Source organism: Rhinopithecus bieti, unplaced genomic scaffold (genome assembly GCF_001698545.2).
Source record: "Rhinopithecus bieti isolate Rb0 unplaced genomic scaffold, ASM169854v2 scaffold_28517, whole genome shotgun sequence".
NCBI lineage: Eukaryota > Metazoa > Chordata > Mammalia > Primates > Cercopithecidae > Rhinopithecus > Rhinopithecus bieti.
In genome coordinates, this window is record NW_016813121.1 from 1,945,074 (window position 1) to 1,970,803 (window position 25,730).

Consider the following 25,730-nt stretch of genomic DNA (forward strand, 5'->3'; position numbering starts at 1 on the left):
CTTCAATGGCATGCAAATTAAGGAGCAGTTTAATGCAAATTAAAGGGCAGATTGTGTAGAACTTTCTAGAAAAGGCGTGGTAACTTCTGGACTGTTGCCATGGAGAAGGGTGGTAACTTCTGGATCATTACAACAGCATTTGTAAAATGTCGTGGTACTGGTGGGAGTGTCTGATGCCAATGAGCAATAAGGGCAGCTAGGGATCACTTTTATCTGCCATGTGCTGATTCCTGTCAGTTTCTTCAATTTGTCCTGCCTGGACCAGATCCTGTTTTAGTCATCAGGGTTGTGAGCGTAAAACGAGTCCCTCTAGTCTCCTATCTCAGTACAGATAGTCTTCTAAAACACTTGACATGCAATATTATATGATTTAAACCTTGGAGCAAGTACGCAAGTTAAATATTATTATTATTCCTGGTTTATTTAAAAGGAAAACGAAAAGAAAGATAGATTTACAAAATAATTTTAGATTAAATCGAAATATTTAACTTAATACTTAGAATAAAACAAAAATAATTTCTAAGGGCAAAGAGGCTTTATCCTTGCAACAATAACAATTTAGCTATACGTTTTTTAATCTCTCTGATTAACAGTTGGCACTAACCTATCTCCATTCTTACCTGGCGTACTGACCATGTGATGCTCTGTCATACTTTTGTGAAATAGCACATAACATTTTCTATTTTGAAGGCTTCTTATTGAGGGCAATTTAAATATTTAAAGTAAAATCCTCAAGCCTGTAATCCCAGCACTTTGGGAGGCCGAGACGGGTGGATCACGAGGTCAGGAGATCCAGACCATCCTGGCTAACACGGTGAAACCCCGTCTCTACTAAAAAAAATAAAAAATAAAAAATAAAGTAAAATCTGGTCTTGAGAACTAAACATTGTTATCTCTCTTCTACCTTCACGAAAGTACAAAGTTGAATCTACTACCTATAAAAAGAATGAAAAAAATATGTATTTTTGCTAAATAGACAACCAATGCTGATATCACTTTCTAAATTAATAACATGGAAATGTATCAGTATGGTGAATAAAAGTTCTATAATATAATAAAATCGTGATATCCAAATTGTCATTCTGATATGTGCTCAGAGACCAAAAGGAATACAAATTAATGAATTCTCTCTCTCTCTTTCATTTTTTTATAGATGAAAGAGAATTTGAACTATATGTACTGAGTAGAAAAAAAAATCTCTTCTTATGTTTTATACTCTGGTATCATAAATTAAACTGTAATGTCAGATAAAATACATTATAAAGGAGGCAATATAACTGTAAAATATTAGGCTTCAGTAGGAAAAAGCAGGTCACGGAGAATTAGTAAAATTAGAGTATGTCATTGTGGATTAGGTATGATTTAATAAATTGACCTCAATATTAACCTTACAGCTTAAGTCATATTTAAGAACAAATGCCATCAACCTCATCCCTTTGGCACAACAGACAGCAGAGTTCTTGAATAATTTTCAACTTTTAGTTTTCTTGTCAGGAGATCAGACACACACAAGTGACTTAAGGAGCCTCTAGATGTATTATTAACCAAAATAGTACATCCAGAAACTTTATACAAAGCCAATAGTTCCTATTCTGAGAATCATAACAAATGTACTGTCAGGAAACATGGAAAACCTTTTGGGGAAATTCCCATGGGGGAGAAAATAAAAGGTGTAACTAAGAGAAGTAGAGCAGAAAATGAATATTTTATTTCAGAAATACTGATTTTCTTTTCTTTGATATTGTTTAGTTGGAAAACCAAAAGCATCTTTCACCATGATAGGCAATTACATGGAATAAGCTGCCTTTAATGTCTTGAAAAATGTATGTACTAAATTTATTAAAGTAAAAATAAAGCTTATTATAATATGAAAATACACTCAGGTATACAGGCTTTTACATTTTTTTCTGAAGACCTAATAATATACTTCTCCGAAAGGAAGTAAAGCTTTACTTGTTCGGAATATATTATAATTAAGAAATGATCAGAAATGGTATCTGCAAGCAGAGCAAACTGCTCATCATATACAGGATCTTTGCGAAGATTGGAGTTTAAAAATTCATAAACTTCCAGAGATGTAAATAGGTTGACATCACCTGTAGATGCATGGTTACTCAGGTGAGAATATTGTTCACTAGTTGGCAATCTAAGAATATAAAGAACAAATGCCAAGTTTGAACATCATTATTGGTATGACTTTGCTCCTGATTAGTTTAATTTCAGGAATAAGAAGCTAGCATTAATTGGTAGCCTAAAACATCATAATTGCTGAAACTAGTTGTTGCATAATTAAATACATTTACAACCAATTCTGAATGCTATTCATTACCATGACTGCAGAAACAATGTCTTTCCCCAAATTTTGAACACATTTTAAATTTTTAATAGCTTTATGACATAGGTTTTCTTTAATTAAATATTTAATTTCATCTTTTGGTTCACATAATGAGTTGAATGGTGAACCCCAAAAAGACATGTCTGGTACCTGTTAATGTGACCTTATTTGGAAAAAGCATCTTTGCAGACGTAATTACATTTAGGATATCAAGATGAGATCATCCTGGATCATCTGAGTGGGCCCTAAGTTCAATTTCAAGTGTTCTTACAGGAGACAAAAGAGAAGACAGAGACAGAAGAGCAGGAGACCATATAAAGGCAGAGGCAGACATAAAAGTGACACAGCCACAAGTAACTGTTGTGACTCTAGAATCTGGAAGAGACAGGGAAGAATTCCCCTCTAGATCAGAGGGAGTGCAGGCCTGCTGACACCTTGATTTTGGACTTAGGGTCCCCAGAATGTGAGAAAATAGATTTTTCTAGATCAAAATGGCCAAGTTTATTTAAAAAATCATTATGGCAGCTATAGGAAAATAATGCAATTACCTAGAATAAACCTTCAATAAATTTAATAAATCTATTTCCCGATAGAAATGCATGTTACATAATTTATAAATCCTTGCATATATAAAATATTTTTGTTATGATTGCAAGTTAAATATTTGGTTTATAAATTTAAAAAGGCAAACTGGTGAAATTTCCATAGCAAATACTCCAGATTCTGTTTTGTTATCAAATACAAAACCACAGTTTAAGAGCTATAGACTATTTTGGGAAAAAAAGACATCCCCTTTAAATGCCTTTAGATGTTGTTCCATGAGCTTGTAGTATTAAGTTGAGGCCAATCTGAAGTCTCTTGTTTTAGATATATTTGGTTTCATGGGTCTAAATAGCTCTAAAATTATTTATTTTAACTCTCATATTTAAAACTTCACAAAGGTAAGTTAAACTCATTTATAGTACCTGCCCTGTAGTGAAAACTTATTTTCAGTTCAGAAAGAGTTTCGGCTATTACGTTATTAATTATTTCATATTTTCCACTCATTCAGTTTTTCCATTTTGGGAAGCGTATATTATTTGTATCTTGAACTGCTCTTCTCTAGTCTTCAGAGCTTTCATTTCTGTCTGACCCTTTTAATCATATTTTTCAGTTCCTCTGACTGGTATATACTCTGCATAATTGATTGCCCATTACCTATAGTGCCAAATGTACTCTTCATTTCTTGCATTACCTTTAATTCTGTAATAGGGTTATTAATTGACACATTTCAAATTTCTCACTCAAATTTATTTTTATATTTATTTCCCAGTCATTTTTTAAGCCATGTTTTAATTTATTATACCTAAATTCTTTTATTTCATAGAAATAACATGAAATGAAGTTACATTGGTTAAAGTATCCATTTATTTCTGTTTCCTAATATAAATATGTATTTTTATAATTTCATATTTGTATGACTACATAATAGCTATACATATTTTGGGGGTTCGTGTGATATTTTGATACAAGCATACAATTTGTAATAATCAAATCAGGGTAATTGGGATATTCGTCACCTCAAACACTTAGTATTTCTTTGTGTTAGGAAAATTACAGTTCCACTCCTCTAGTTATTTCAAACGTACAATAAATTATTGTAAATTAAACATCTGTAAATTAAAATTACCCTATTGTGCTACTGAACACTAGATACTGTTCATTCTAACTGTACTTCCACAACCATTAACCGGCCCCTCTCTATTCCTCCCTTTCCACCAGCCTTCCCACCCTCTGGTAATCATCATTTACTCTCTACCTCTATGGGATCACTGTCTTAGCTCCCACATATGAGTGACAACATGTGATATTCGTCTTTCCATGCCTGGCTTATTTCACTTAACATAATGCTATGTAGTTCTATCCATCTGTTATAAGTGACAAGAGTAAATGTTTTAAAATATGTTCTTTTTAATAGGTGGTTTATTTTTATACTTTTGTATTGCAGAATATTTTTAGCAGTCTTATATTCTTTCTAGTCTCTGTTTTACTTTCTGTTTATCTCTGATTGAGTTTATAGATGTTTAAACTTGGCACTTGTTCTTTACATTTTGTTTTTATTTCCATAACAACTACTCAAATATTCTTAGAAATGTTATCTTATGTATTAAACCTCTCTGAAAATTTTTGTAAGTTTGGTAGTCCAGTGATTCAAAACACAAAATATTTAGAAGGCATGCGATGCCAAGAGGATCAGAGACTATTTTGAGTCTGTGTTTTTCCCATTAACTTTGGTAAAACCTTGATCCTGAGGCAAATATTTAACATTTACCGTTCCCTTTGGCTTGGTCCATTCTAGTATGTAATGTGACTTCTCAATGCTGAAGCTATGGGCCTATGATAGAGCTCTACCATACTAAGATGAAAAAACTCAATCCCCTCACTGTGGTACACTTTTCATTTGGAGTACCAATAATTTTTCTTCGGAATCCTAAGATGTATTCTTTTAAATGTTACTGATTTATAGTGGCAAAGCTGTTATGTGTGTTTCCCATGATTTAGATGCATCTCTCCAATAAACTATAAGTTCCTAGAGAACATGGATCACATCATTTTATTTCTTGGTTACTTACCAGCTGGCATGTTGCCTTACATGGATTGTAAAAACTTGGTAAGTGTCTATTCAATGTTAAATACTGAAAGAAATACATTTTTATCATAAAATTCAGAATTATTTTTTTGGAGATGGAGTCTCATTCTGTCATCCAGACTGGAGGACAGTGGGTTGATCTCGGCTCACTGCAATAATAAAAAAAAAAAAAAAAATGTATAGCAAACTGTGTATTTCTGAGTATTAAAGTTTAAAAACTTATCAACGACTTCAAAAAAATTCACTCAGTACAATTTAATACATTTATTTAGTTTCAGTTCTAATAACTTCAGTAACAAGTAGGGTAGACTAGACCACCCAGGAAAAACAAAACTAGAAACAAACTAAACAAAACTAAAACATACAAAACCAACCAAGGAAAGAAAAGAAAACAAGGGAGAAAAAAGTCTTCAACTGGTTCAACTGTCTTGCTTGTATTACATGGTCTTAGTTTTAACACTGTGAAATTTTTTATTTAAAATATTCTTCTGGGTGCAGTGGCTTACGCCTGTAATCCCAGCAACTTGAGAGGCTGAGGCAGTAGGATCAGTTGAGGTCAGGAGTTTGAGACAAAGCTGACCAACATTCTGAAAGCCTGTCTCTACTAAAAATGCAAAACCTAGCTGGGAGTTGTGGCATTTGCCTGTCATCACAGCTACTTGGGAGGCTGAGGCAGGAGAATCACTTGAACCCGGGAGGCGGAGGTTAAAGTGAACCGAGATCGACCCACTGTCCTCCAGAAGTTTTCCATGAAAGCCATTCCCTCCAGGGGAAGAGTAGATGATACCCGTCCACAGTGAAACTGCAAAAGTGAGTAAACAACATGTATCCTCCCAAATTCTATGAAAAGAATTCCAGTTTTTGGACTACAGGGGACTCCATACATTAATTAAAGAGAGTACAGGAAATGAAGATCACATGACCTTCAATAATTAGATATAAAGATAAAAATAGAGAAATAAATAATGTTTACTAAAGAGCCATTCCAATAAAATGAATCTTTAAGTTAAAAGTGAATTTTTACTTATGGTCTATATAGATTGGCTTTAAGTTGGAATATATATATATTATACATTTATATGATATATGTGTATTATGTAGTTTTGGAATATATATGCATTGAAAATTGTTTTTGTGTCATCATACCACAAAACAACCAAATACAATATGCATATAAATTAGAATTAGATGATCCACTATTTGCATACAGAACATGACTATTCGTTTATGTATAAATTTATTTCAACTAATATTTAGAGAACACTTAAGTGTACAAGTGCTACTTAACAAATAATAATGTATGATGTTCCCAATTCTGTAGAAGTTATAAAAATAAATAAGACATAAACCATGCTCTCAAAATTCTGACAATCAAGTAGTGGAAATATGATGGATAATAAATGATTCCTGTAAAAGTAATTCTTGAGAACTCTATGAGAGAAATGTAGAGTACCACAGTATTTCAGATAGGATAGATGGCTATAAATTAACGTAGTCAGAAAGAGCTACATTAAGGGCAATAGGGCCAAAAAGGCCTATGAAATTACAGTATGCCCAAAGGTAAGTCCTGGACATTATAACTTCTATGTTAACAGTATGAGTAAAATTACAGAGACTACTTAGCGAATGACCTATTTTGGATAAAATGTTGAGTTAGTTTTTAGTTTTTTTTTTTCAAAGTAGGTGAGTATGTTTGTTCAGGACCTGACTTATTTGCTCATGGAAGATTAATCAGACAACTCTGTAGTGCTGAACTTGACAGAGAAAACTATAGATACAATGTTTGTTACATAGTTTTTTAAATAGTTCAGATGTTTCAGAGACAACAAATTATTCACAATATTATTTTTTTAATTTTTTAATGTTTGAATACATCATCTCGGTATATCCTTATTCAGAAAGAAGACTATATTTCCCAGACATTTTACTGATAGATTTGACAGTGCAACCAAACTCGTCAACAGGGTGGAAGCAGACATGCTGCATCTAAGAAGTGATCTTAGAAAGAGAGCTGCACCCTTCTACATCTTTGCTACTTTGTGGCTTGGGATGTAAGTTTAAAAACTAGCACTTGGAAATCGTTTTTGGACCACGAAGAGGCAAATATATGTGGAGCAATGCAAAGAATTAAGAAATATACGTATGCATCACTGATGTCATATGGCATCTTACGAGCCCTGGATTGCCTAGTTTGCTTAAGCCATAGTCATTAAGGGTTTATATATATATATATATATAGATCTGTCAAATAAACAGTTTATATATATCCGTCAAATAAAGGTAAACACAATATCAACTGGTATACCAGGTATATCAGACATACTGCGTTCTTAATTATTACATAAAATTAAAATAATATTTAATATTAAAATATGTTAAATATAAATATAAATTAAATTAAATATTAAAATATTTAATATAATGATATACCAACATATCAGACATACTTAAGTCTTAATAAAATATTTTAAAAAATTAAATAGAATATTAAAATTTAAAAATATTTAATATTAAATATTAATAATTAAAATATATTAAAATATTTATAAAAATTATTTCATATTTAATCAAATCTAAATATTTGATTATTTAAGTAATATTTTTAAAATAAACGAAAGAACTAAAAAGTTTCTTTTGTTTTTCTAAATAAAAGGTAATATTTGGGATATTTTAATTTCTAGAATCTAGAAATACATATAATTTGTATCTTAGGTGACCAATCCACTGAAATGTGTTTGCAGCAAGCAATATCAGGTAGAAGATAGATTTCAGTTAAAATTAAGCCATGAGGATTGTCACAGGAAATGTCAGGGTCCTGAAGAATAAGTCATCAAATAGCAGTCTACAGCTGACATTAGACAAATCAAGTATTCTACAAAGGTCTAGGAATGCATGGCATTCAATGAAAGAATAGGAGGGGGAAGTAGTAGAAAGGATAGACTTTTCCTTAACTTTTTCCTAATGTATTTGTAACAAAGTTGACTGAGGCAGCAGGTAAAAAAACATAATGTTTGTTGCAGGGACTGAGTGAGGAGTAGACAATATCTTTTTATTAATAGGAGATCAAGTGTGGCATATGTTACTTTTCCAATTGTCATTCTGGTGTAAGGGAAATAATTAAATACAAACATTGACATTGTGAGAGAAACTTCTTCATTTTTAGATAGAGAATTTGAGGCACAGATAACTTGAATAATTACTCAAATATTACATAATTTGCTAAAAACTGTTAGAAGGAAATATATCTTCAGGATCAGTGTGAAACACTTTCTAAAAAAAAAAAAAAAAAAATCACTTTTTCCCTAAAGCATTTTGGTACAAGTTCAGATATTGATAGAGCTTAAGACTCCATAAATGACCTTATAACACCAGATTGCTGACCTCCAGGGAAGAAGTTTTTGATTTTGATCAAAGGCTACAGAAAGCTGAATTTTGTGATCTATTTGTAAGACTCCTGGAAATACTTGGGAGTAACTAGAGTTCACTGTACCCGTAGTTTTGAGACCCAATCTATTGTTACCACAACTTCTTTTCACGTCTAGTTCTCTCTGATCTCAAAGCAGCAATTGAAGAACAGGCTATCTGGTGCCCGACCTGAGTAACAATGGTAGTCAGTAGTGGCCATCCCAGATATGCATTTTGGCTTTATTAATCCTAGGTGATGTAAATTCATATACATTTTGGGATAACTGTGTGAACTGTAATTATGTTATAAAGAACTAAAATCTAAAAGACATTTGCATGAGAACAATTCCATGAATATGTACTTGTTTAACTTCAAATGATGTTTAATGCCTCCACATGAATCTCTGCTTATCTCTAAATGTCTCACTTTTCCTCTAAATAAAATCTCGGTGGTATAGAAATATGTCTTGGGTGAATGTATAATTCTTAATATAAAAGATAAAAACACTTGGACCGGGAATGAGGAATCCCATGTTCTAGATTCAATTTGGTAGGAGGAATTCTAACATGGCCTCTAAGATTCTCATCTCATCGTGTGCACACCTTGCGTAATCCCCTCCTCCTGAAAATGAGTGGCCTAATCTAACCAGCTAATTCCTTTAAAGAGAAAAACTAGGGGTCAGAGAAGGCAGAAATCAACAAACTACATGTTGTGGAAAGGGTCTTGTAGTTGGAAATGGTAGGAAGACCCCTATTGGTCTTAGATTTTAACATTCTATAGGATGAAGCCACTTATTTATTATGAGATTTCAGCTTTGGAAGAGAATTAAAAAATGATGTAATCTACTGAGAGTAAAATCACAACCTTGCGTTTACTGACATCTCATGATAGCCAAATGAGCAAACAATGGTGGAATAAATATTGGATCTGATCTCTCATTTGAATATTTAATTGTGCCATGAAAGGCTGATAACAAGCGAAAAATGAAGACATACCTCAATATATTAAACTGCTTTTAGCAGTTTAATATATTAACTATTTCATTCTAAATCGTTATTAAGGGAATTTTACGTTGAAATTCCAGGAAACTTTTCTGTCAAAAGAAATGAAGAAAGTGGTTTTACTTTAACTCATTAAAACTTTATTTTACCAACTGATGTGCTCTGGATAGATTTTCTTTATAGGATACAAATTACATTTTTATTTTTTACTTTGCTCACATTGAGTTGATTTTAAAAAACCATAGCCAGGTTTATGCCCACCTACTGCATTTTAGTATGAAAATAATGAATGCTATATAAATTAAGATTTTAAAACTTATAGCATACTAGATATACATATTTTGCTTTTATTTAATATAAAACAATATATGAACCATATAGGAAAGAGGCTCATCTCAGAATAAACTCAAATTTATTCCTAGGACATCAGGGAACTGAAATGAGCCACTGATTTACAACAGATGAATGGATGGCATAAGCTTTCCAGGATCAGGAAATATTAGCAACAGAGAAAATATGAAATTTAGTAACTGCTGACCTCTCTTGAAATATATTATAAACCCCATCTGCTTGAGACATAACAAATAGAAATGTTATTTACTTATCCAGTGTAGAATTAATTACATATTAGCCAAAGAATGCACCAATGGGCCCACTGAAGTTACTTAATAACTTAAACTTTTCTCCAAAAATGAGGACATAAGCTGGAATAATGGAAGCATGAAGCAGAAATGAGAGATTCATTATCTAGTTCTCCATGCTATTTGATTTAAATAAAGCAATATTTATTTTGCCTTCACTTTCTAAGACATGGTCTGAATCCTAGTAACATTAATTCCATCATAAATGAGCAAATATTATTTTGACTGATGCTCATAAAGCATAATAAAACGAAGTGACAGTTTACTTATTCTATTATTAATTCAATTAAAATTCACATATCGATGGATTCTATATGTAGATAACTGTGATACATCCTTGGAGGGTACACAATTAACATAAGATACGTTTCTCTCCATCTACAACTCTAAAGTATAGGGGACAGGGAAGTTGGGGTGAGATATGGAGAAATAAGTTCATTTTTATACATTAAGTGAATCTATTTTAATAGAAAATAATAGAAACCCTTCTAGCTCACTTCTATTCATTTAAGTGATAGCTAATTCCAAGTTGAATTCACTTGTAGAAAAAGAGAGTTGTGAGACTGGAATTGAGATGAGCAGCTGGTGCTCAAAATAAGTATAAATCATCAAAACAGACAAAATAGATCCCACTATGAGAGAGTATGTTAATTAAGAGAAGCTGTTAGCTAAGAGTTTGAAATACAAAGACACACATAGGCTCAAAATATAGGGATGGAGGAAGAGTTAGAAGGCAAATGAAAAGCGAAAAAAAAAAAAAAAAAAAAACAAGCAGGGGTTGCAATCCTAGTGTCTGATAAAACAGACTTTAAACCACCAACAAAGATCAGAAAAGAAAAAGAAGGGCATTACATAATGGTAAAGGGAACAAGGCAACAAGAAGAGCTAACTATCCTAAACATATATGCACCCAATACAGGAGCATCCAGATTCATAAAACAAGTTCTTAAAGACCTACAAAGAGACTTAGACTATCACACAATAATAGTGGGAGATTGTAACACCCCACTGTCAATATGAGATCATTGAGACAGAAAATTAACAGGGATACTCAGGGCTTGAACTAAGCTCTGGATCAAGTAGATCCAATAGACATCTACAGAACTCTCTACCCCAAATCAAAGGATTACATATTTTTCTCAGCACCACATAGCACTTATTCTAAAATTGGCCACATAATTGGAAGTAAAAACTCCTCAGCAAATGCAAAAGAACGGAACTCATAACAAACAGTCTCTCAGACCACAGTGCAATCAAATTAGAACTCAGGATTAAGAAACTCACCCAAAACTGCACGACTATATAGAAACTGAGCATCTTGCTCCTGAATGACTGCTGGGTAAGTAACAAAATGAAGGCAGAAATAAATAAGCTCTTTGAAACCAATGAGAACAAGGAGACAACGTACCAGAATCTCTGGAACAGATCTAAAGAAGTCTTTAGAGGGAAATTTATACCACTAAATGCTCACAGGAGATAGCAGGAAAGATCTAAAATTGAGACCCTAACATCACAATTGAAAGTACTAAAGAAGCAAGAGCAAACAAATTCAAATGCTAGCAGAAGACAAGAACTAAGATCAGAGCAGAATTGAAGGAGATAGAGACATGAAAAACCCTTCAAAAAACCAATGAATCCAGGAGCTAGTTTTTTGAAAAAAATTAAGAAAATTGACCGCTAGAAAGACTAACAAAGAAGAAAAGAGAGAAGAATCAAATAGACACAATAAAAAATGATACAGAGGATATCACCACTGATCCCACAGAAATACAAACTACCATCAGAAAATACTATAAACACCTCCACACAAACAAACTAGAAAATCCAGAAGAAACGGATAAATTCCTGGACACATACACCCTCCCAAGAGTAAACCAGGAAGAAGTCAAATCCCTGAATAGACCAATAACAAGTTCTGGAATTGAGGCAGTAATTAATAGCCTACCAACCAAAAAAAGCCCAGGACCAGAAGAATATACAGCCAATTTCTATCAGAGGTACAAAGAGGAGCTGGTACTATTCCTTTTGAAATTATTCCAAACATTTTTTAAAAATGAAATCCTCCTTAAGTCTTTGTATGAGGCCAGTATCATCTTGATTCCAAAACCTGGCAGAGACATAACAAAAAAAAAGAGAATTTCAGGCCAATATCCCTGATGAACATCGATGCAAAAGTCCTTAATAAAATACTGGTAAACCAAATCCAGCAGCATATTAAAAAGGTTATCCACCACAATCAAGTCGGCTTCATCCCTGGGATGCAAGGCTGGTTCAACATATGCAAATCGATAAATGTAATCCATCACATAAACAGAACCAATAACAAAAACAACATGATTACCAAAATAGATGCAGAAAAGGCTTTCAATAAAATTCCACACCTTTTCATGCTAAAAAACTCAATAAACTAGACACTGAAAGAATGTACGTCAAAATAATAAGAGCTATTTATGACAAACCCACAGCCAATATCATAATAAATGGGCAAAAGCGGGAAGCATTCCCTTGGAAAACTGGCACAAGACAAGCATGCCCTATCTCACCACTCCTATTTAATATAGTATTGAAAGTTCTGACCAGGGCAATATGGCAAGAGAAAGAAATAAAGCATATTTAAATAGGAAGAAATGAAGTCCAATTGTCTCTGTCTGCAGATGACACAATTGTATATTTAGAAAATCCCATTGTCTCAGCCCCAAAACACCTTAAGCTCATAAGCAACTTCAGCAAAGTCTCAGGATACAAAATCAACTTGCAAAAATCACAAGTATTCCTACACACCTATAATAGACAAAAGGAGAGCCAAATCATGAGTGAAGTCTCATTCACAATTGCTACTAAGAGAATAAAATACCTAGGAATACAACTTATAAGGGATGTGAAGGACCTCTTCAAGATGAACTACAAACCATTGCTCAAGGAAATGAGAGAGGACACAAACAAATGGAAAAACATTCCATGCTTATGGATAGGAAGAATCAATATTGTGAAAATGGCCATAGTGCCCAAAGTAATTTATAGATTCAATGCTCTTCCCCTCAAGGTACCACTGACTTTCTTCACAGAATTAGAAAAATCTACTTTAAACTTCATATGGAACCAAAAAAGAGCCCGTATAGCCAAGACAATGCTAAGCAAAAAGAACAAAGCTGGAGGCATCACGCTACTTGACTTCAAACTATACTACAAGGCTACAGTAACCAAAGCAGCATGGTACTTGTACCAAAACAGATGTATAGACCAATGGAACAGAATAGAGGTCCCACCACACATCTACAACCATCTGATCTTTGACAAACCTGATAAAAACAAGCAATGGGAAAGGATTCCCTATTTAATAACTGGTGTTGGGAAAACTGGCTAGCTATATGCAGAAAACTGAAACTGAACCCCTTCCTTACACTTTATACAAAAATTAACTCAAGATGGATTAAAGACTTAAATGTAAGACCTAAAACTATAAAAAGCCTAGAAGAAAACATAGGCAATACCATTCAGGACATAGGTATGGGCAAAGACTTCATGACTCAAACACCAAAAGCAATTGCAACAAAAGTCAAAATTGACAAATGGGATCTAATTAAACTAAAGAACTTCTGCAAAGCAGAAGAAACTATCATCAGAGTGAACAGGCAACCTACAGAATGGGAGAAAATTTTTGCAATCTATCCATCTGAAAAAGGGATAACATTCAGAATCTACAAGAAACTTAAACAAATTTTCAAGGAAAAAACAACCCCAACAAAAAGTGGGTGAAGGATATGAACAGACACTTTTCAAAAGAAGACATTTATGTGGCCAACAAACATATGAAGAAAGCTCATCATCACTTGTCATTGGAGAAATGGAAATCAAAACCTGAGGATGAAGGGTAGGAGGAGAGAGAAGATCAAGAAAAATAACGATTGGATAGTAGGCTTAATACTTGGGTGATGAAATAATCTGTACAACAAACCTCTGTGACACAAATTTACCTATGTGACAAAACTGCACATGTACCCCTGAACTTAAAATAAAAGTTAAAATAAGTAAATACTAAGTAAAATAAAGCATAACCAAAAGAATTGTTGATAAAACTACCATTACAGAAATATAATTGAACATAATTGAGAACATTATTGTAACTATTATAATATCAGTATTTTACACTATTTTCTGACTGACTTATTTATCCTAAATAATAAACAGTTCATGAAGTTTGTAACAACATTTTTGCTATGAGTTATATGTTAAAATATTTAATTTAATTTAAATATATGAAAATATATAATCTTGTCATATACAATGTTTTCACCATTTTGGGAATCTCTAATTTTGTTTGTCTTTAAAAATGAGCATTGTCTTTCTCAAAGATTAAAGTAAAATAAAAGCAATTGTTAATTGAGTTTTAAAATTTGCATTCATAATTCAAATATTATGTGAAATTTGATAAATATTTATAAAACAAGAAGTATTTCATAATGGTAAAAGTCCAATTTATCAAGAATATATCATAATCTCAAATATGTCAAATATGTAACAGAATTTTTTCTAGGGTGCATAAAATAAAAACCATTAAAATATTTTTTAAAACTTTAAGAATCTAGAATTATAGCTAGTAATAATAACCATCTTTCTCAGTAACTGATAGAACAAGCAGACAAAATATCAGTATGAATTTCAACAATTTGTGGGGTGGGAGGAGGGGGGAGAGAGAGCATTAGGAGAAATACCTAATGTAAATGACAAGTTGATGGGTTCAGCACACCAACATGGCACATGTATACATACGTAACAAAACTGCATGTTGTGCACGTGTACCCTAGAATTTAAATTATAATAATAAAAAAAGAAAAAATTGTTCTACCTTTCTGACCTGTTTGATCTTTGTCATATACTTCATCCAACATGTCAAAATGTACACAAAGTGCTTGTGAAATGTTCATCAAGAGTAGTTTCAAGATGGCCTACTAGATGCCATCAAGATGTGCTACTGTCATTTAGAGAGACCAAAATTTTAACTAAATCAACAAAATTCGAACAAATCTGAGAGAAAAATGCCAAATGTGGATGGAGGAGAGCTGCAGGTGCCTCTTCTGAAAAGGGAGGGGGCTGTGAACCCTGCCTGGGGTGCCTGGACACTAGGGCTCATTACTGACCCTTATCAGCTCCTGGGGAAGAGATTGGGAAGAGATGAGGGAAGGGGCTGCAAAACTGCCCTCTCTTGCTGCAGACTTCTGGTATCCTAGCTGCAGGGGAACCCTACACTCCCCATCCCCATACATTTGAACTGGGAGGGGGAATGTCACCAGATATTAGATATAGACAGGGCTTCAGCAGTTACAGAGCTGGGAATCTTTGTCCATGGGACATCTTCGGCAGAACCTGACCATGGGTGCCCATTCCCCAGGGCTCCCTGTCTCCCTCTGAGGGGATCGGGCCCCAGCTATTCACCAGACTAGGAGAAAGCAGGGCCAGCTTCCCCATGGGACTGGAGCACATCTGTTTTTCAGGTCCACCTTTATGCCGGCGCCTCCCAGGCTTCCTGCCTGGCCACCCTGCAGGGGTGTGTACAGTGTAGCCTCTGCTGCCAGCCTGGATGATCTGCTCCACCTGAGTGCATTCTGGGAATCTGGGCACCCATCAGAGCCCCCAGCACACAGAGAAATCAATCCCAAAGTTCTGGAGGAGGGAGTCACAAGCAGGTCCTTGTGCCCCAGGGATGTGGCCAATGGCTTGGGAGTGTTGAGCCTGGATCTTTGCCTGGCTCAAACCAGGAAAGCTGAGGAGGAGCCTACACTTACAGAAAACTGAAAGGAGTGAGTTGTACAGTTTTATAAGTTTTTATGGGACCTGGGTGTGCCTTACTCTACAGAACTTGTCCAGTAAACGTGGCCTATCTCCTTGCCAGATCTCTGTGTAAGGAAGACTGATGGCCCAAAACACCAAACAATTACAAATGTCCCACAGATACAGTACCAGTGATTGGAAGTTGCTACCTCAAGACCCGGGAGCAGATCTGGTGAGGAGTTACTTCTCAATGAAGAGTGTAGCTATAAATATAATGACAGACAAAGGAGCCACCTGGATGAGTAAGAACCTATCTACCACTCATTGCTCTCAAGGACTATCTACTGGATCATAGTCCAAACTACATCACCAAAACGCACTTTGCTAATTCTCTCCATTGAAGAAGAATTCAGTAACAAACAAATATTCTGCACAGAACTTTAGCCCTCTGAAAATTTATAGAAATGAAGCCAACTGATAATATTCAAATTAACCACAGTTAGAGAAACACCAGCCCTCCCAGATAAAGAAATGTGTCAGTGTAAGAACTTGGCAATTCAAAAAGCCAGAGTGTTCTCTTACCTCCAAATGAGCCCACTAGATCCCCAGTAATGGTTCTTAACCAGTATGAAATGACTGAAATGAAAGTCATAGAATTCAGAATCTGGAAGGCAAGGAAGCTCATCAAGAGCCAGGAACAAGGTTAAATCCAATTCAAGGAAGCCAAGCCATTCAGTAAAACAATTTTCAAGAGCTGAAAGAGAAAATAGCCATTTTTAGAAAGAACCAAACTGAATTTATTTTGCTGAAAAATTCACTGCAAAAAATTTTATAATATAATCAGAAGCATTAACAGTAGAATAGACCAAGCTGTGGAGAGAATTGCAAAGCTTAAAGACAGGTTTTCAAATGAACTGAGTTAGACAAAATAAAGCAAAAAGAATTCTAAAAAATGAAAACAATTCTACTAATATGGTATAATGTAAAGAGACCAAACGTATGACTCATTGGTATTATAGAGAGAGACACAAAGAGAGAGAAATAGCAAGGTGGAGTATATATTTGAAGATACAGTGCATGAAAATTTTTCTATTCTTGTTAGAGACATTGACAAGCAAATTTAAGAAATACAGATAACTTCGGCTAGATATCATACAAGATGACCATCCCCAAGGCACATAGTCATCAGATTCACCAAGGTCAGTACAAAATAAAAAATCTTAAAGACATCTAGAGAGAAGGGTCGGGAGATATTGGAGGCCTATTCCCATCATCCTTAAAGAAAAAAAAATCAATTAAGAATTTCACACCCTGCCAAACTACGCTTCATAAATGAAGAAGAAATAAAATTCTTCCCAGACACGCACATGCTGAAGGGAGTTGTTTCAACTAGACCAGCCTAACATGCAGTCCTTAAGGGAGTGCTAAACATGGAATCAAAAGAACATCTGCCACCACAACTACTCACTTAAGAACATAGTCCACAGACATCATGAAGAAACTACATAACCAAGTCTACATAACAATCAGCTAATAAATGATGACAGGATCACAATCTCATATGTCAACTCTAACCCTGAATATAAATGGGCTAAACACTCCACTTAAAAACATAGCATCCCAAGCTGGATAAAAAGACAAGACCTAATCATCTATTGTCTTCGAGAGACTCAACTTTTATGTAACAACACAAACAGAATCAAAGTAAAGGGTTGGAGAAAGATTTACTACACAAATGGAAAACAAAAAAGAACAGGCATCTTTAGTCTTAAATCAGATAAAAAACTGATTCTTATATCAGTTTAAGCCTTTAACAATTAGAAGGACGAAAAAGGGCATTACATTATGACAAAAGTTACAATCCAAACTATCCTAAACATATATGCACCCCAATTTGGAGCACCCATTTTATAATACAAGTTCTTTTGACCCATAAAAGACTTAGACAGCTGTACCGTAATAGTAGAAGACTTCAATACATGACTGACAGCAATAGACACATCACTGAGGCAGAAAACAAACTCTGGAGTTAAACTTAACACTTGACCAATTGGATCTAATAGACATCTACAGAACGCTTCACCCAACAATCACAGAATATACATTTTTCTCATCTGCACCCAGAACATATTCTAAGATCAACCACAGGCTAGGTCATAAAATAAGTCTCGATAAACAAACAAATAAACAAAAATCAAAATCACACCAAGCATGATCTCAGCTCACATTGCAATATATATAGAAATCAATATCAAGAAGAGTTCTCAAAACTACACAAATACATGAAAATTACACAACTTACTCCTGAATAACTCTTGAGTGAACATTGAAATTAAGGCAGAATTTTTTAAAAATCTGAAATTAATGAAAATAGGAACACACCTTACCAATATCTCTGAGATGCAGCTAAAGCACTGTTAAGAAGAAAGCTTATAGCACTGAACATCTTCATTAATAAATTATGAAGATCTCAAATTAACAATCTAATTTTGCACCTAAAAGAACTAGAAAAAAAGAACAAACCAATTCCAAAGCTAGCAGAAGAAAATAAATACCTACAATTAGAGAAAAACTGGATATATTTGAGACACAAATATCCTTACAAAAGATCAATGAAACCAATTATTTGTTCTTCAGGAGAATTTTTAAAAATGATAGATCCCTAGATAAACAAAGAAAAAGAAAGAGAAAATCCAAATAACACAATCAGAAATTACAAAGGCAATGTAACAACTGATCTTACAGAAAGAACCTACTACCAAAAAAAAAAAAAAAAGCCCTGGAGCAGCAGGATTCACAGCCAAATACTGCTAAATGTACAAAGAAGAACTGGTACCAGTCCCATTGAAACTATTCCAAAAAAAAAAAAAAAAAAAATGAGGAGGAACATCTCCTCCCTAACTCAATATATCTAGCCAGCAACAGCCTGATACAAAAATATGGCAAAGATACAATGAAAAAAAAAAAAACAATTCTGGCCAATATCCTAGATGAATATAGGTGCAAAAATCCTCAACAAAATATTAACAACAAAATAGAGCTGCACATCAAAAAGTTAATAAACCACAATCAAGTAAGCTGGTTCAACATGTGTAAATCAGCCAGTGTGATTCACCACATAACCAAAATTAGAAGCAAAAACCACATGATCATCTGAATAGACGCAGAAAAAGCTTTCAATAAAATCCAGCATCACTTCAAAAAAAAAAAAAAAAAATCTGTCAACAGACTAGGAATTGAAGGAACAGATTTAGAAGAGTAAAAGCCATCTATGACAAACCCTCAGCCCACATTATACAGAATGTGCAAAAGCTCAAACCATTCCCCTTGAGGACTGGAAGAAGATAATGACATAGTACTGGAAGTCCTAGCCAGATCAATCAAGCAAGAGAGAGAAATAAAAGGCTTTCAAACAGGAAAATAAGAAATCAATCTCTCCTTATGGATCTTATAATTCTATACCTAGAAAATCCTAAAGACTCTGCCAAAAAGCTACTAGAGTTGATAAATGACTTTAGTAAAGTTTCAGGATACAAAATCGATGTGCAAAAATCAATAACATGTCTATATACCAACAATGTCCAAGCTAAGAATGAAATCAAAAACACCATCCTACTTGCAGTAGCCACAAAGAAAATGAATTATCTAGAAATACAGCTAACTAAGGAGGTGAAAGATCTGTATAAGAAGAGCTGCTGACAGAAATCAGAGATGTCACAAACAAATGAAAAAACATTCCATGCTCACGGATTGGAAGAATCAATATAATGTAAATAGCCATACTGCCAAAAGCAATATACAGATTCAATGCTATTTCTATTAAACTACCAATATCACTCTCCACAGAATTATACAATCTATTTTAAAAACCAGTGGAACCAAAAAAGAACTTGAATAGCCAAACTAATCCTATGTACATTAAAGTTGGAGACATCAATCACACTACCTAACTTCAAAACATACTACGAAGCTACAGTAATCAAAACAGCATGGTGCTGGTATAAAATGAGACACATAGCAAGGGAACAGAATAGAAAACTCAGAAATAAAGCTGCACAGGTCAGGCGTGGTGGTTCACCACCGTAATCTCAACACTTTGGGAGGCCAAGGCCGGAAGATCACCAGAGATCTGGAGTTCAAGACCAGCCTGGACAACATAGTGAAACCCCCTCTCTACTAAAAATAAAAAAATAAAAAAATAAATAGCTGGGCATAGTAGCGCTCGCCTGTAATCCCAGCTACTCAGGAAGCTGAGGCATGAGAATTGCTTAAACCTGGGAAGCAGAGGTTACAGTGAGCCAACATCGCACCACTGCTCTCCAGCCTGGGCAACAGAACAAGACTCTGTCATAAATAAATAAACAAACAAACAAATAAAGCTGCACAGTTACAACTGTCTAGTGTTTTACAAGGCTGACAAAAACGAGCAATGAAATTGTTCAATAAATAGTACTGGAATACTGGCTAGTCATATGTAGAAGAATGAAGCTGGGTCCCTGCCTATCTCCACATACAATAATTAACTAGAAATGGATCAAATATTTAAATGAAAGGCCTCAAATTATAAGAATTCTAAAAGATAACCTAGAAAATACCTTTCTTGACATCGCCTTGGCAAATAATTTATGACTAAGTCCCCAAAAGCAATTGTAACAAAAACCAAAATAGATGAGCAGGACCTAGTTAGACTAAAGAGCTTCTACACAGCCAAAGTTCTTATGAAGAGAGTAAACAGACAACCTACAGAATGGAAAAATATATTTTCAAATTATACATCAGACAAATGGCTAACATCCAGATCTAATGGGAACTTAAACAAATCAATAGGCAAAATCAAATAACTCTATTAATAAATGGACAAAAGACATGAACAGACAATTCTCAAAAGAAGACATAAAAACAGTCAAAAAACATTTGAAAAAAATGTTCAGCATCACTAATAATCAGAGAAAGGCAAATCCAAACTGCAATGAGATGTCATCTTGCACCAGTCAGAATGGCTATTATCAAAAAGTCAAAAACAACAGATGCTGGCCAGACTGCAGAGAAAAGAGAATGTTTGTAAATCATTGATGAGAATGTAAAATATTCCACCCACTGTGGAAAGCAGCTTGGGGATTTCTCAAATAAAATAGAGCTACCAGTTGACCCAGCAATCCCATTACTGGGTATATACTCTCCCTCAAAAAATTGATTATTATATCAAAGAGATACATGCACTCGTATATTCATTGCTGCCTCATTCACAACAGCAAGGATATGGAATCAACCAGGTGCCCATGAATACTAGATTAGATAAAGAAAATGTGGTATACATACCATAGAATACTATTCAGCCATAAAAATGAATGAAATAATATATACGTTTTTTGCAGCATCATGGATGCAGTTGAAGGCCATAATCCTAAGCAAATTAACTCAGGAACAGTAAACAAATATCTCATGTTCTCACTTTTAAGGAGTTGCTGAACACTGAGCACACATGAACATAAGCATGGAAACAATAGACACTGTGGATTACTAAAAAGAGGAAGGAAGAAAGGGGTATGGGCTGAAAAACTATATATTGAGTACTATGCTCACTACCTATATGACAGATTCATTCATACCCTAAACCTCAGCATCCTAAAATATTCCTGTGTAACAAGCTTGCACATGTACCCCCTATATCTAATTTTTTTAAAAAGAAATGTTCACCAAGATAAACCATATTCTGTACCATAAATGTGTTGTCAATAAATTTCACATATCACTTTAGTAATGAATAAGATTTTTGATTACAATGGTATTAAATGAAAAAAGATAAAAATAAGATATGTAAGTAAGTCCAAGTATTCAGAAATGAAGCAACACACTTTTGCATATCCTTTGTTTCAAATAACATCAGCAAAATTCAAAATGATCTCAAACCAAATGAGGATAAAATGCACCATATCAAATTATATTTAATGCAGCTAAAATATTAGACAATTAAATGACAATATTAAAAAAGAAGAAGCTGTTTCAATAACATGAGTGATGATCAATATATGTTTAAAAAGTAGACATTGAATTCAAAGCAGAAAATAGAAAACAAAAACACCTAGAAGTGTAAAGCATGAAATAAAGTATGGGCAAGTGATTATAAAAAGGAATTCAAAATGCAAGTAAATATATAAAATTACAATGCATAAATGGGAGCAAAACTAATTTTATAAAGAGAAAAAGAAATTGTATTAACGAGAGACAAAATGGGGCCTTTCAAATAACAAAATCAGATCTTTCAAATAATAACAATACAATAAGGATATTATAAGGCATTTTATGCAAATTAACAGAGGAACACATTTTCTGAGAAAAGGAACTTTAAAAAACTGATATCAAAAAGAGTAGAAAATGGCATATAGCTACTTTAGAAACTAAATCTGTAAGTTATAAAAACATTTACACTCAAAATCTCTAGACTCAGACAACTTTAAACTTGAAACTTATCAAATATATTAGCAAGAAGCAATAACATTATTTCTCACACTCTTTCAGAAAATAGAGAACAAAGGATTATTTCTCAAGGTTTTTTTGTGAGTACAGCATAATACTGACATTATTTTCCTTCACCTTGAAAAGTTTTTAAAACCCCAACTTTTTATTGTAATATTCATCATAAGCATAAACACAATCACTTAATGCAGTACTATTAAATATATTCCCATTAATGCAAAGTGTCTTTAGTATTAAAAAGTAAAATAGTGTAATTTGCCACATTAAGATAATAGAGGACTAAAATTGTATGATAAAGTAGATATAATCGAGTAGTAGAGGAACATTTTACAAGAATCATTGATAAAATATAATGATGCTTCATGTTTAAAAAAATTTCTCGAGTACATTGGGACTGGAAATAATTTTTAATATGACAAAGAGCATTTATGGAAAAACATATTTGATAGAGAAAAGTTGAGTTCCCTCTTATACAACTAAAGACAAGGCAAGCATGTCTACTCCCACCATTTATTTTCAACATTTTACTTGAAATTCTAACCAGTGCAATAAGGCAACTAAAAGAAATTTTTAAAAAGTTTAGAAAGAGAAATAAGATTGATTTTATTCTCAGAAGACATGATAGTTTGCATTCAAAAACTGTAAAATTACTAAAATAAATATGTATATTTAGCAAAACTATAAAATTATTAAATTAAACATGTATATTTAACAATATTACAGGCTACAATATTACATTGCTATCATGTAGATATACAATTAGTTTTCATGTAGTAGCACTTAGCAGTTATAAATTGTAGTTAATGAACTGCTTTGTGCAACAGCATAACAAAACCCAAATACCTAAATGTATCATTTAAAAGATGTGTAAAATGTCTACAAAATATTAATAAGACTTAACTGCAAAAATATGCCATGTTTATGGATTGGGAAACTGAATGCTCTTAAGGGATCCGTCTTCTCTAAGTTAATGTATGGGCTTGTTGCAATTCCAATCAAAATTTCAGAAGGCTATTTTGAAACCAATGGACAAGGTTATACTAAAATGTATATGAGGATTCCAGAAACCTATAATAGTCAAGACATGTTTAAAAATAATGACAATATTGAATGCCATCCACTACTTGCTTTAAAAGCTTACTGTAATTCTACAGTCATCAATCCAGTGTGATATTGGCATAGTGTAAGACAATTAGATCAATGAAACAGAATCAAGTTCAGAAATAGCACCACCTACATAAATTTAACTGATTTTAAATAAAGTTGTCATGTGAAAAAGGATTGTGTATGAAACAGTGATGGTGAAATAATTGAAAATACAAGTGAAAAATAATGACTCTACTTCACTCCATGTGTAAAAGTTATCTTGTGATTAATTGTATACCTATACATTAAAATGAGAACTATAAAGTTTTTAGAAGAAACACAGGAGATTATCATTGTGGTCTCAGAGGAAGCCAAGTTTTGTGGAAAATATGTATGAAAACAGTAACTGTGAAAGAAAAGCAATAAATAATAGAATAGAATAAATTGGGTCCCAAACAAGTTAAAATCTATTCTCTTCAAAAGAAATATAAATATGGAAATAAGTTACCTACAAACTGGCCAATATATGTAGATAGATAGATAGATAGATAGATAGATAGATAGATAGATAGATAGATAAATAGATAGATAGATAGATTTAGATACATGAATCAATATTATATATTAAGTATTTTACAGATCAATAATGAGACCCAATTAATAAATTAAAAAAGCAGGGCAAAGACTTGAAGAGTTACTTCTCAAAGATGAATGAATCGCAATAAGCACAAGAGAAGGTATTCAACGTCATTAGTCATCAGTGAAATGAAAATGAAAACCACAATGAGACAGTTCACAATCACTAGAATGGATAAAATCAAAATATTCCAAAACACTGGATTGTTGATGAAGGTATGGATCAATTTTAACTGTCATTACTTTCTCACAAGAATTTAAAACGATAAAACTGTTAGCAAATTATGTATCATTTTCATATGAAAATTTAATACACAACTTATACTGTGGTCAAACAATTCCACTTCTGGGTATTTACTCAAGAAGAATGACGTTGGCAATAATGTTCATAGAAGCCTTATTCAAAATATCTCCAAAGTGGAAAAAATATCCATCAGCAGATTACTGGATTAAACAATATGCTACATTTGTGCAATGGAATCTTACTAAATAATAAAAAATAGATTACTGCTACATATAAAAACATGGATAAGTCTTTAAAAACATTATGTTGAGGGAAAACAATCCAGACCCAAAATAACACCCTATACAATTACATTTATGTTAATTTCAAGAACAGGCAAATCTGACGTTTGTCTTTGAGTGTAAGGTATTGATTGAAAAGGTACACCAGGGACTCCCCAATGTGAGATTAAAATGTTGTCTAGTCTTGTTTTTTAAAATGCTTGTTTTTTTACATGGCTACTTATAATTGTCAAAACTCGTAGTATTGCACACTTAATATTTGTGTTTGATCAGGAGTTTGAGACAGCAGGTTTTGCTGGCTGATCGTGTCATATCCTATAAAAATCAATAGACTAGTTAAATAAGCATTTACAGCTCTAAATTTTATTCTATTAGGAAGTTACTATATTAAAAGGTACAAGCTTTGTCTAGAGTAGTTATTGATGACTGAAAACAACACATTACGTAGTTTACTACTGCAATAATTCTGCTCCTAGTAAAGCAGGTGGTTTACTGGACTAGTACCTATCTGGTAAATGTGGTATACACAAAATTTAATATTCACTATGATTATTGTTTATTATATATGTGCATTTATTAGGTCCACTCAGCAATATTTTCTGTGTATTAAATATGATGAATATTATTCTGAAGTTGGAATTGCTACTTTATATTTACACTTCGTAAAGTAATTATATTTTCTTTAAATTCTTTATATTTTAAGGCAAATGTATTGTTACTTTAACTTAGTACATTCTCTGTTGTTAATGTATGCTGACATATGGGCCTGAGAAATGCATTCAGAATCTAATAATAAGTTTTCAGTTATAAATATAGGTATAAAAGAGAGAGAGACATTCATATGCATTTTTTTTCTACTTGTGCCGATTTCTAGTTCCTGTCTCTGCAAGAAAGGTGTATCATCAATTTCAACATGGGATATTCTAACCTAGCAAAATTAGTTTCCCTTTAATACCCAAATAATTATTTGCTCTTTAGAATTTTGAGAAAGAAAGGATGCTGTGAAATTGAGGTAAGATAGGGCAAAATCATACCATAAATTCACATTAATATAGAATGCACTGTGTACTAGGAATCATTGTAAAAGTGCTAATATATACACATATATGTGAATTCTACATTTATAAATATGTAAATTAAACCTCTACCAAATATATAATTTCATGCTTGAAGTAAACCTTTTTACTCTACAACCAATAGAAATTGTCTGAAGAATATTTTATTT